Source organism: Capricornis sumatraensis, chromosome 6 (genome assembly GCF_032405125.1).
Source record: "Capricornis sumatraensis isolate serow.1 chromosome 6, serow.2, whole genome shotgun sequence".
Lineage (NCBI taxonomy): Eukaryota > Metazoa > Chordata > Mammalia > Artiodactyla > Bovidae > Capricornis > Capricornis sumatraensis.
The window spans coordinates 67,886,673-67,901,169 of NC_091074.1; positions in this window are offsets into that span (position 1 = coordinate 67,886,673).

The following is a 14,497-nucleotide window of genomic DNA, read 5'->3' on the forward strand; positions in this document are numbered from 1 at the left end:
CCCCAGTTCGATTCCAGAGTTGGGAAGATCCACTGGCGACGGGATATGTTACCCACTTCAGTATTCTTGGGCCTCCCTCGTGGTTCAACTGTTTAAAAATCTGTTTGCAATGAGGGAGACCTGGGTTCGATCCCTGGGTTGGGAAGATTCCCCTGGAGAAGGGAAAGGCTACCTACTCCAGTATTCTGGCCTGGAGAATTCCATGGACTGTATAGTCCATGGGGTCACAAAGAGTCAGACACGACTGAGCAACTTTCACTTTCACTGAGTTCCCAGAATGGGGTTCCCTTACTTGGTGGGCATTTTCTCTCCATCAGTTTGAGGGATTTCAGGGTGGCCCTGGCTCCCTTTCTGCTGTCGTCCTACAGAGCTGCCAGGAATCCCCCACTTGGGGAAATTTTCACTCCAAGCCCTTCCTGAAGATGTGGCAGCCCTTTGGAGGATGCAGAGGATCTGGGACCAAACTGCCTCTCCTGTGTAAACACCCTCCAGACTCTTACTCCACAGGCTTTCTCTGGCCTCCTCCACCTTTGGTGCCCTACTAGTCTCCCTTGTGGCCCATCAGCCCCTTCCTTGTCCCATCCTGCTTGGCAGCCTATGTGACCCTTGTGTTCTGATATCAGCTAGATGGAGCAAGCGGAGTCCAGGAGGCAGAAGCTCTGGGACAAGCAGGGCTAGGGGTGAGGGCAAGGGACACCCCTGTGTGTGTGCCCACACCACTGACTGTTCATGCATCTTGTTGGGAGTCAAGGAACAGACGGACAAAGGACTTCATAGGGATGAAGATGGACTGCAGCTTCTCAGAGGGAGAATGGCTGGGTTCTGAGCAGGAAGACTTTGGACCAACCAAGGTTTTACTATCTTCTTAGTTGCGTACTGGCATCTCTCTTATTTTCCTAGTAGAATTCTTCCTTTAAAAATCCCTGAAGGAATTTCCCAGTGGTCCAGTGGTTGAGGAGGCTTCCCAGATGGTGTTAGTGGTAAAGAACTCACCTGCCAATGCAGGAGAGGTAAGAGACTCAGGTTCGATCCCTGAGTCGGGAAACTTGGAGAAGGAAATGGCAACCCACTCCAGTGTTCTTGCCTGGAGAAGCCCATGGACAGAGGAGCCTGGTAGGCTACAGTCCATGGGGTCACAAAGAGTCGGACATGACTGAGGTGACTTAGCACCCACACCAGTGGTTAGAACTCCATACTCTCACTGCCAAGGGCCCAATTTCAGTCCCTGGATGGAGAACTAAGACCCCACAAGCCACGTGACATGGGCAAAAAAAGAAGCCCCTATATTGTTTTACACACAGCTCCAATAAAAAAGGGGGGCAATTGTGGGGAAAGACCAGGGGCTGAGAGGCCTGGCAGATGGAGGACAGGAAATGGGGCGGTTGCTGAGCAGAGTGCTCCCTAAAGTTCTTTTACCAGGATGTGACCCCCCTAAAAGGGCCCACTTGGCGGGTGAGAAGAAGCTGGGACAAGATAAGGTACAGAATCGGGAAAAACCCACCCCAAGGGGGTGATGTCCGCCCCCTCAGAACCCCCCTCCCCCATCACCGCAGCTGTGAGGAGGAAAAAGGAAGGGGAAAGAGGTCCTCGCCACACGCTAGCAGCTTGCAGTGTATGGTTAGTGGTGTGTGGAGGGGCGCTGAGATGGGCCTGTGGGTCTGATGGGAGCCATGCCCAATGGTGACACCCAGGTTGCCCCAGAAAAAGTGCCGCTGACACAGAAGAATACATTTGTCACCTGAGAAACGTCGGCGGGGCGGGGGTGGGGGCAGACGTCCACAGGGGTGTGAATGTGAGGCACGCATACACATCCCCAGGCCTCTGCAGTCTGTCGGGGTGTCTTGTGCGAGGTGACCATCTCTGCCCCAGCCTGTTGCAGGGTGAAGCCCGGAGGAGTCTGTGGCCGGAACAGTGCCTGTGATGGCTGTGGTTTTTTCCCAGGGTGGGAAACGACTGGCCATTTTCAGAAGACTTTAAAGGTCATGGGGACAGATTCTACAAGTATTTCCTTCTTTCAAGGCTCATGGTTTCTTTCCTAAGGTGTTTCCCTGCAGCTGTTAACCGTCCCTGCTTGATTAAAGTTTCCAACAAACCAGCCCCCTCCCCTGGGGGAGGAACGCGGTCAGGGCCTCCCCCAGACAGCGACAGTGGCGCATGTTGTGACTTCCTGGGCCCTCGGGGGCCTGTGAAAGCGAGTGGGAGTGTACAGAGCAGCTGCGGTGAGTAGGGGCGGTCAGGGCACTTGAATCTGTGGAGCACAGGGCTTAGGGGTAGAGACAGCAGGTGTGTAAATCAATTGCAGGAACACTTGCAGGAATGCTGTAAACTGGAGAAATGTTCCAGTTTTCAGAACCTGTATGGAACAGGGCCTGGGTGCCAGGTAAAATGTCAAAAGCAAGCTACCACTATGTGCTCAAAAGAGAAGTCAATGGGCATGCTGCCTAACTCGCCTGTTGGAGAGGCTTCAGGAGGCAGGGTGCCCAAATGGGGTTGAATGAGCTTCACGCTCATAATGCTTTGGATGTCTTAGGCCGCCTGGCCTGTGTCTCTGTCCTCTTTAGCTCTTTTAGTGATGGATACACATCTCCTTATGACTCTCTGCATGCCCTCAGTCCTAGATCATCATATGGAAGATGGTTATGAGAGCAGAGTCTGTCTCCTTTCCCAAATGTGTCACGTGGTATCTTTGTGATATTGACACACATATTTCCCTTTGAGGCTGGACATCAGAAAGGACATCTGAAAGTCTGAGCCGCACCTGAACTGCTCAAATGTCAGGAATGCCTGGGGGCTTCTCAGAGCTGAGGGGCCAGTGCTGTACATTTCAGCTTTTCCAGGATCATAATTTCAGCTGAGATCCTAGAGAACAAACATCAGAGCCCATTTTGTGTCCTCTCCTGATCCTCTATGCTCATTTCAGGGAGTGGTTCTACAGTAGACAAGAAGAGGGAGCCAAGCTAGGAGCATCGGGAAGGAATTTGCTGTGTGGAAAAGGGCTTGGTGAAGTGCAGCCAATATCAGGAAGTCAAGGAAGTGTCCCAAGACTCTGAAAGCCAGGTTCTGTCCACCTTCAGTAGCCTAACCCACTGACTCCAGGAGGCCCTGATCTACAGACAGGGTGTGATAGGCGAAAAATGGCCTCTCCCCAGTGCTCACAATCTTAACCCCCAGAACCCGTGCATAGGTTACTTTGCCTGATGAAATTGTTAATGTGACTAACTTGAGAATCTTTAGATGGGGAGATCACCCTGTTTTACCCTGAAGGCCAATCTAATCATAAGTCCTTGAAAGGAAGAAGTTTTCAGGGTCATGGGAGGAAAGAGGCTCGACCTTGGAAGATGGGGCAGAGAGATGTGACATGAATAAGATGCTGCAGGCAGAAGAAGAGGACCACGAGCCAAGGAATGCGGGCAGCCTCCAGAAGCTGGGAAAGGCAAAATAACAGATCCTCACCTCTAGAAAGGAACCAGCCCCGCTGACACCTTGACTTTAAGCCAGTGAGACATGTCAGAACTGTAAGATAAGAAACTTGTATTTTTTTTTTAATTTTGCTGGAGGATAGTTGTTGATTAACCATGTTGTCTTAGTTTCAGGTGTATCAAACAGTGAATCATTATACGTATACATATATTCCCTCTTTGTTAGATTATTTTCCCATATAGATCATTACAGAGTATTGAGTCGAGTTCCCTGTGCTATACAGTAGGTCTTTATTAGTTACCCATTTTATATACAGTAGTGTGCATATGTCAATCCCAATCTCCCAATTTATCCTTCCCCACTGGTAACTGTAACTTTGTTTTCTACATCTGTGATTCTATTTCTGTTTTGTAAATAAGTTCATTTGTAGCTTTTTTTGATTCTACATATCATATCACATGCTATATCATATGATAAGTCATATCATATGATATTTGTCTTTCTCAGTCTGATTTACTTCACTTACTGTGACAATCTCTGGGCCCATCCATGTTGCTGCAGACAGCATTGTTTTGTTCTTTTTTATGGCTGAGTTATATTCCATCGTATATATGCACCACATCTTATCCACTTCTCTGTCAATAGACATTTAGGTTCCCTCTGTGTCTCGGTTATTATAAATTGTTGCTGCAGTGAACATTGAGGTGATGCATGTCTCTTTTCAAATTATGGTTTTCTCCAGATATATGCCCAGGAGTAGAATTGCTGGATCATATGGTAATTTTATATTTAGTTTTTTAAGGGGTCTCCATGCTGTTCTCTATAATGGTTGTACAATTTACATTCCTACCAACAGCATAGAAGGGTTCCCCTTTCTCCACACCTTCTCCAGCATTTATTAGAAACTTGTATTTTTTTAAGCCACTGAGTTCCTGGTAGTTTTTTTTACAGCAGCAGGAGATAAGTTTCCTGAACTGTGGAGGAAGCATGACGTAATGGAAAGAACTTGGTATAGATAAAGAAGCCAGCACAGCCGGAGTGTGTCACTTTGGGCAAGTCACAATTTCCTATCTGTGAAATATGGGGTTGTCTAGATATCCGACATCAGTTAAGAGGATCCCGTCTGGAGATGTTGTAGATGTCGATTTTAGCAAAAGCGTCACTGAGTCTGTTAAATTGCTTCAGAGGCAGGAGAGAGGACAGCATCATTAAGAGGGTTTGCAGCCCTTTGATCACGGAAACCAGGGTGCCAGTAGGTCTCCAGAGACTGCCTTAGGCCTCTGCTTGGCCCTGTCTTGAATGGCGACCCAGAAAGCACATTCATATACAGTGATGGCCCAGAGCTCTACAGAAAAGCAAACACACCGAAAGGCAAACATTGCAGCAGAGCAAGATGATGGCTCCAACCACAGAATGAGATATAATAAAGATGAATAATAACAGCAAGCATATATTGAAGAAATGAAATTTGAGGCTTAAAAATTTATGTAAGCATCGGTTGGAGGCAGTCCTGGCTTAACGATAGTTTATGTTAAATGTTTGAGGCAAGAGGCAGTTATCAGTCGCTTTGGAGCTTGAAGGAATCTTAGTGAGCTCAACTCACTTATTTTACAACTTCAGAACTGCACTCAGTAGGCTATAAGTTCATTATGATTTAGCCGTATGACTAGGAGGGCAGGTGACAAAAGGCTGCCCTGTAGGACTACAGCTGCTTTACGACGTATGCCAAATATTGAGCCGGCTACACCTACAGCCCCTTCTAAGGGGTCAGACCCCTACTGATGAGGCAGCCTAGATCCCCAGTGTTGTATTATGGACCCTCCTCCCAACCCCTCTGACCTCAGTTGATTGAGATAACCAAGTGGCAGCAGATTCAAGGCTGGTCAGTCCAGAGACCACCCCTCTGGGGTGGCTTGGCCTAGAAATCAGGGAGGATGTGAGGTTATCAGATGCTAGCTCTCAGGAGACTTCCCTGGTGGTCCAATGGTTAAGACTCCAGGCTTCTACTGCAGAGGATGTGAGTTCTATTCCTGGTCAGAGGTGTAAGATCCCACAAGCCACACTTGTGGTATGGCCAAAAATGAAAAAAGAATTTAGTGTTCAAGAATTTAAATGGGAGAATGTGGAGATGAGTACTTAGGTAGCAGTGGGAGCAGAAGGTGAAAGGAGGCAGAGCGAGGGATTATGTGCTACCCAGAGCCCTCCACGCTTAGCAGTTGTGCCTGGCTCCTCTCTCACACACTTAGACCTGAGTGATTATTCCCTGGGTAATCCAACCTAGATAGGGCTGCTGCAACCTAATGGGAGCAGGTAGAATGCATCAGCACCCAGGAGGTTCATGGGCACCCCTCGGTGCTCTGTGCCCTGTGCCTGGTGAGACATTATCCACACATGGGCAGTGATGGCCACCACAGCTCAGGCCCCTTGGAAATGACAGTCTGGGTTACCCATGGGACAAGCCATCCAGACCACCTTCAGTGTTGCTTGAGAGCAAGGGGGAGTCCAGAATGGATGGACAGGAGAAAGAATCTCAGCTTCAGCCTTAGCACCAACCACAGCATTGTAATTTGTCCCACTGTCCCACTGATCCTCCTAGAGTAAGTTTTTCTTCCTCTTTTTTTTATACCTTAAAAATTATTTAATTGTCTGTTCAGGGCTTAGTTGTGGTGGACAGGATCTAGTTCCCTGACCAGGGATCAAACCCTGGCCCCTGCATGCAGAGCATGAAATCTTAGCCACTGGACCACTAAGGAAGTCCCATCTCTTCCTCCGCTTGTGAGAAGCTGTGACCTTGGAGACATGGTCACAGTGTGACCTCAGGAGGGGCATAAATGGACCTGAGCTATGCAGGGGGAGGCACACAGAGCCTCAGACATCCCCGGTCCCCAGGCCTTCCCACTGGGTGCACTTCTTCCAACTGCGAGGATCTTTGCAGCTTTTTATTGGCAGATGGTGAGAAGCTGCTGGAAATCAGTGCCCCTTGCCAGAAAAGCTCTTAACTGATGACTGGTGGGAACTGGTGTACATCCTAGCAACTCACCCTGGGGGGCTAACTCTGGGGGCACATAGTCTACCCTGGCTTTCAGAATCCTCCAGTAACTGTGAGCCCCAGTTTTCCACTGGGGAAATTTCCAGAGTGGACATTAAGTGGTATCTCCTTATTAAATTGCATGGCCCTGACTCCTAACAAATTTGGATATATTTCAAGTTTGCTAACCAGTTGAATTTGCTCTTCTATTAATGTTAGATCCTTTGTATATCCCTCCCCCTGAGAATTTTATTTTGAAAATTTGAGGCCTAAAGGAAAGTTGAAAGAATAATACAGTGAAAGCTTATACATCTTTCATCTAGTATGTCAGTCAAAGCTCAAACTGTTCTCACCACATAAAAGAGATGTTAACCATGTGACATAATAGAGGTGTTAGCTAACTATGGTGGTAACCATAATGCAATATATAAATGTACCGCATCAACACATTATACATCTTACACTTATACAATGCTGTATGTCAGTTATATCTCAGTAAACAATGGCACAGACAAGCAGACCATTAGGATATGCATATACATGCATATATATATATACACATATATACATATATTTATATGTATATATGGTAAAGAATCTGCCTACAACATGGGAGATGTGGGTTTGGTCTCTGAGTTGTGAAGATCCCCTGGAAAAGAGAATGGCAACCCACTCCAGTATTCTTGCCTAGAGAATTCCATGGATAGGAGAGTCTGGGCTACAGTCTATGGGGTCACAGAGTTGGACACAAGTGAGTGACTATCACATACATATATGCACATAATTTTTTTTCAATTAAGAGATTTGTGACATGGAAAAGGAAATGGCAACCCTCTCCAGCATTCTTGCCTGGGAAATCCCATGGACAGGGGAGCCTGGCGGGCTACAGTCCATGGAGTTGCAAAAGAGTTAGACACAGCTTAGTAACTAAACAACTCCTGCTTTTATCTTTACCCTTTAAATTTAAATGCCTCTCCCCATGTGGATGAGAATTTGATCTGTGGACTTAGTTACTGCTTCTCCATTCTCTGGCCACTGAATAAAGCTTGCTCTGTGTCCAAAAAAAAAAGGAAAGAAAATTGATTTGTGACAGGAAAGTGAAAGTGCAAGTCGCTCAGTCGTGTCCAGTTCTTTGCAACCCCGTGGGCTATACAGTCCATGGGATTCTCCAGGCCAGAATACTGGAGTGGGTAGCCTTTCCCTTCTCCAGGAGATCTTCCCAAGCCAGGGATCAAACCCAAGTCTCCTGCATTGCAGGTGGATTCTTTACCAGCTGAGCCACAAGGGAAAGCCCAACAGGAAACTGCCCTTACTCAATAAGGAAATGGCAACCCATTACAGTATTCATGCCTGGGAAATCCCGTGGACAGAGGCACCTCGCAGGCTATATGGTCCATGGGGTCACAAAGAGTCAGAAACAACTGAGCAACTAACTATAAGAGCTAAAAAGTCTATGGAGGCTGTTATCTTTGCTTCTGATGCTGGAATGTGGGGTCTGCAGGGCAGGCAACTGGGAAGCAGGTGGATGAAAAGTAGAGGAGAAAGGATAGACCAGAACCCACAAGGACAGCCTGGAACCCGTCAGTGTCTCAGTACCTCAGTTTTGATGCTGTGAGTGTCCTGCAAGAGAAGCTGTGTTCTCCCCCAACGAGGCACCACTGCTTTGGAACAAAACCCCAGCAGGTACACAGTCCCAGCCGGGCATTGGCTCTCAGTAAGGACAGCCACCTGTTCCAGGGCCATCTCGTATGGCATCCTTACTTTCTCCAATGAACTGAATTGCCACGTTCTGATGTACATAAATACTTAATTTTTGATTCCTTTTTACTTATTGATTCCCTTCTACTTACTGATTTGATTAACTAGTCTTTGAGCATGTTCTGATCTATTTGGTAAGACAAATCTCTCTATTTCTTTTTAAAAAGACATTTGTCCTTGACTGTTCTTTGAGATACAAATTGGAACTATAGTAACTAACAGTGTACGTTAATTTGGGGGAGAATTGACTTTTTTCTGGTTTTTAAAAAACATTTGTTTCTTTCTTTATTCGGCTGCGTCAGGTCTCAGCTGTGGCACGTGAGATCTTGGTTGAGTCCTGGGGACCTTTTTTGTTGCCCTGGTGGCATGTGTGATCTCAGTTTCCTTGATCAGGGATGGAACCCACTTCCCCTGCATTGGAAGGCAGATTCTTAACCACTGCACCGCCAGGGAAGTCCCTTCTTCTGATACTTTATCTTCCTTTCCAAGGAGATGGTTGACAGAGTTCCCTAGTGGTCTAGTGGTTAGGACTCAGCACTTTCACTCCTTGGAAGATGGTTGATTTTCTGTTTGTCCCACGCTCACTTTGTATCTTATAGTTATATTGTATAATTCATTGTATACATATGAGTATGTATGAAGTCAATTCTTGACTAAATTTATACACTATAAAACTTCCAGTCAATTAAAAAAAAAATTAGAGACTTCCCTGGTGGTCCAGTGGTTAAGACTTTGTCTTTCAATGCAGGAGGGGAGGGTTCAATCCCTGGTCAGGGAGCTAAGATCCCACATGCCCAGCGGCCAAAAAACCAAAACATAAAGCAGAAGCAGTATTATGACAAATTCAATAAAGACTTTAAAAAGAAGTCCTGGGAATGTAAGTACAGCATGATGACTATAGTTAATAATATTGTGAGAGTGTTAGTGGCTCAGTCAAGCCAGCCTCTTTTCATCCCCATGGACTGTAGCCTGCCAGGTTCCTCTGTCCGTGGAACTCTCCAGGCAAGAATACTTGAGTGGATAGCCATTCCCTTAACCAGGGGATCTTCTCAACCCAGGGATCAAACCTGGGTCTCCTGCATTGCAGACAGATTCTTTACCATCTGAGACACCAGGGATACTCTATTGTATATTTAAAAATTACTAAGGTTTTTTTACAGTTAATTTTTATTGGAGTATAGTTGATTTACAATGTGTTAGCTTCTGCTGTACAGCAAAGTGAATCAGTTATATATATGCATATATGCACTCTTTCTTAGATTCTATTCCCACATAGGCCATTACAGAGTATTGAGTAGAGTTCCTAGTACTAAACAGTAGGTTCCTATTAGGAGAGTAAGTAGAGCTTATAAGTTTTCATCACAAGGAAAAAAAAGCTATGTGCAGTGATGGATGTTGACTAGAGGTACTGTGGTGATCATTTCACAATATATATAAATATCAAATTATGTTATATACCTGAAACCAATATAACGTTATATGTCAATTTTTTAAATTAACATACAGTATTATAGTGGTTACAATTGTTGTCTCAGTGCCAGCTACTAGAATTCAAATTTCAACTCTTAATGCATTACTAGCTAGTGATACAGGGTAAATCACTTAATCTCCCCATTCCTCAGTGTTCCTTTCTGCAAATCAAGATTGGCAATAAATAGTAATCTATCTCAAGAGAGTGTTGTGAGGATTGCTTAGAAAAGTGCATGGAATTATGATGCTGACTATAATTGTTATTATTCTAAGAATTTGATAATTTTATTACTATAAGTTGCATATTTCCCCATTTTCAATTTGAGCTGTTTATTGCTAGAGTAGGAAAAAAGCATATTAAAAAGCAGAGACATTATTTTGCCAACAAAGGTCTATACAGTCAAAGCTATGGTTTTTCCAGTAGTCATATATGGATGTGAGAGTTGGATCATAATGAAGGCTGATCATTGAAGAACTGATGCTTTTGAACTGCAGTGTTGGAAAAGACTTTTGAGAGTCCCTTGGACTACTGGGGAGATCCAACCAGTCAATTCTAAAGGAAATCAACCCTGAATATTCATTGGAAGGACTGATGCTGAAGCTGAAGCTCCAATACTTTGGCCACCTGATGAGAAGAGCCAACTCTTTGGAAAAGACCCTGATGCTGGGAAAGATTGAGGGCAGGAGGAGAAGGGGATGACAGAGGATGAGATGGTTGGATGGCGTCACTGACTCAATGGACATGAGTTTGAGCAAGCTCTGGGAGATGGGGAAGGGCAGGGAAGCCTGGTGTGCTGCAGTCCATAGGGTCACAATGAGTCAGACATGACTGACTGAACTGAACTGGGGAAAAAAGCAATTTGTTTTCATTATTTTATCTTGTATCCAGTCAACTCTCCTAATTATATTGTCTTTATATATATATACACACACACACTATATATGTATATAAATACACACATATCTACCTTATTCACTTATTCATTTTTGGCTGCGCTGGGTCTTCGCTGCTGCGTGTGGCCTTCTGCTTAGTTGCAGTGAGGGAGGTGAGGCGTGCGGGCCTCTGATAGTGGTGGCCTCTCTTGTTGTGGAGTGAGGGCTCTAGGCATGGGTCTTCAGTAGTTGCAGGTCGTGGGCTCTCAAGCATGGGCTCAGTAGTTGTAGTGCATGGGCTGGGTTGCTCCGAGGCGTGTAGGCTCTTCCCTGACCAGGGATCAAACTTGTGTCTCCTGCATTGGCAGGCGATTCTTAAGCACTAGATCACCAGGGAAGCCCCTGTATTGTCTTTTTACTAGATTTTTTTTTACTCATCTTGAAGTTTTTGATAATGCAATCATATCAGCAAAAATGATAGATAGCTTTATAATTTTTCAGATAATCATAATAATCCATTCTCTTGTTTTACTGCATGAGGTAAAACTTCCAAGATATGATAAACAACAGGGTAATAGCAGGCATTTCTGTCTAAATTTTTATTTCAATAATGTGATTTTAGTGTTTAACTATTAAGAACAATATTTGCTGTCAGGGCTTCCTAACAGCAAATACTTTTTACTTAGAGTTTTTATTGGGGATGGTATTAAGTTATACTGGCTCTGTTTATTAAATATGGGAGACTTTTTTTCCATAATCTTGACTATGGAAATGGCATGGAAATTACTCTTATTGATGGTTAGATAACACTCAGTTGTGGCATCAAGTAAATGCAGTCTTTTTCAAAGGTAGATCCCTAATCACCTTTCTATTCTAGTTTTTTCTAAGATAAATTGAGCTTTTCAAACTTTTCTCTTTTGGGTTAACTTTGCTAATTTATATTTTCCTGAAATGTATCCATTTCCTCTAAATTTTCAAATTGGCTGTTGAGGAATATTAAGTTGTACTTAATAAATCTTCCTCTCTTCTATCTATAATGTTTTCTTTCTCATAACTAATCTTTTCTATTTTTAACTCTCTTATTTTCTCTTTACTTATGCTTGCGAGATGTTTTTCTATTTTATTAGCCCTTTTAAAGAACCTTTTAAAAAGTGTATGCTTTTTAGTATTTTTGTTTATTTTCCATTCCATTCATGTCAGCGTTTGTTATTTCCTGATTACTTTGGTTTCTTTTCTTGTTATTTTTCTAATTTCTTGAAATAAGTAATCCCTTTATTTTTCCTCTTTTTTTTTTAAAAAAAGCTTGGTATCTTTATGGTATTTCAGGGATAGACTGAATAATGTAGGATACAGGGTAATTGAGAAGGTTTCTGGCATTACACTGTTTTTTCATTCAGCATTTGTTCTTTTTTTAAAGCCAGCTTTATTGTATTGCAATTTACGTATGTTAAAATTTTTTACATACATTAAATTTTATCAGTTTTTAAGTGTACAAGCCTATGAGTTTTACCATATGTAACCACAACCAAGAAACAGAAGAGTCCTATCACCCCAAACATTCTCTCCTACCACTTTGTGGGCAGTCTTCACAGCAATTTCAGCCTGAACCTCAATTCTCTTTGTTGGAGATCAGCATTACCCTCGCTTTCTGTTTATTTGCTTACTATCCCTTTCCCAATGGCACCCCACACTAGTACTCTTGCCTGGAGAATCCCATGGATGGAGGAGCCTGGTAGGCTGCAGTCCATGGGGTCACTAAGAGTCGGACACGACTGAGCAACTTCACTTTCACTTTTCACTTTCATGCATTGGAGAAGGAAATGGCAACCCACTCCAGTGTTCTTGCCTGGAGAATCCCAGGGACAGCAGAGCCTAGTGGACTGCCGTCTGTGGGGTCGCACAGCGTCGGACACGACTGAAGCTACTTAGCAGCAGCATCCTTTTCCCACATCTTCATTTTTAAAGTTTCTTTACCACTTTTTTAAAGTGTGTTTATTTTAAATAATATGAATTTGACTTATAACAAAGTCTGGCAGCCTTTTAATGGAGGAATTCGGTCCACTTATATTTACTGTAATGAGTGACGTATTTGATTTATCATTTCCATCTTCCTTATTTTACATTTCTTAACACTGTTGTGAACTCTTCTTTTCTTTACCTTTGCTGGATTGAATGAATGCTGTTCATTTTCCCCCTTTGTTATTTGGAGTTCATCCTTCTATTAATAGTTATCATCCCTTGCCCTGGTGGCTCAGCAGTAAAGAATCTGCGTGCAATGCAGGAGACGTGGGTTCCATCCCTGGGTGGGGAAGATCCCCTGGAGAAGGAAATGACAACCCACTCCAGTATTCTTGCTTGGGAAATCCCATGGACAGAGGAAACTTGCGGGCTACAGTCCACGGGGTTGCAAAAGTGTCGGAAACAACTTAGCAACTAGACAACAGCAACAACAATTCCTGCCCTGCCCTCTATATAGGCACTCATGCCTCTTCAGTGTGTGAACCGAGAACAGCTATTTCCATCCTACTCGGTTTATCTTCCACTTCCTTATTTTCCCTGCCCCCTCTCTCCCCCTTTCATCCTCCCAACCCCTCCCCCTTTAGGTACTAGAACACTTACCTTCCCCTTATTCCTACCACCTGATTCCAGAGTTTTATTGATGTAATTTAGTCCTTATTAGAATTTCCCTCACAGTGTGTTCCACAGTGTGCCCCTCACATCTGTTCCAAGAGTCCTTATTTAGTAATTTATTACATGTTATAAATACACATATAGGTATAAATAATATAGGTCATGGTTCGTTGCTTCCCACTGCTTTCTTTCCTCTTCATCTTCCTCTATCTTGAAGTCTCTGTTCCAGTTCATTTGTTGTTTCATTAAAATCTTAAAAGTATTTCTCAGATAAGATATTGAGTGATTTTTGCAAATTTTCAAATACTTTTCTTTCTTCCTTGGCTGGTTCTGGATTTCAGGCCTTTTCTTTAATTAGCTCACATTCAGTTTTGCTGTTTTTTAACTTCCAAAGTAGCAGATGAGAAGAAAGGAACTTCTTTCTGCATGAAAATGTGTATGAGTTCCCATATCCTTAGAGCTTAGAAATTTAAAATTGTATACGACTAAGTGTGTGGTTTTTCTCCTAGTTTTACTGAGATATAGTTAACATTATAAGTTTAAGGTGTGCAAATAAAGATCTTATGTACATACATCATGAAATGATTATTACAATAAGTTTAGTGAACATCCATCATCTCATATGGATACAAATTTAAAGAAGTATTTAAAAAATGCTTTTCTGTGATAATTCTTAGAATTACTCTGTTAACAACTTTCATATGTCACATACAGCAGACTTAATTTTATTTATCATGTTGTACATTATATTCCTAGTATTTATCTTATAACTGGAGGTTTGTGCCTTTCAACTGCCTTCATAAGTGTGTGTCTTTTCCTATAGATCCAGTCTGTAACTTAAGTCTTTCTTCAGCTCAAGGATATTTCATCTATTATTTAATCATGCCATAAGTTTGGTGTCATCTGCATATCTGAGGTTATTTCTCCTGGCAATCTTGACTCCAGCTTGTGCTTCATCCAGTCCAGCATTTCTCATGATGTACTCTGCATATAAGTTAAATAAACAGGGTGACAATATACAACCTTGACATACTCCTTTCCCAATATGGAACCAGGCTGTTGTTCCATGTCCAGTTCTAACTGTTACTCCTTGATCTGCATACAGATTTCCCAGGAGGCAGGTCAGGTGGTCTGGTATTCCCATATCTTTAAGAATTTTCCACAGTTTGTTGTGATCCACATGGTAAAGGCTTTGGCATAGTCAATAAAACAGAGGTAGATGTTTTTCTGGAACTCTTTTGTTTTTTCGATGATCCAATGGATGTGGCAAAAAGCAGAGAACTAAAGAGCCTCTTGATGAAAGTGAGAGTGAAAAAG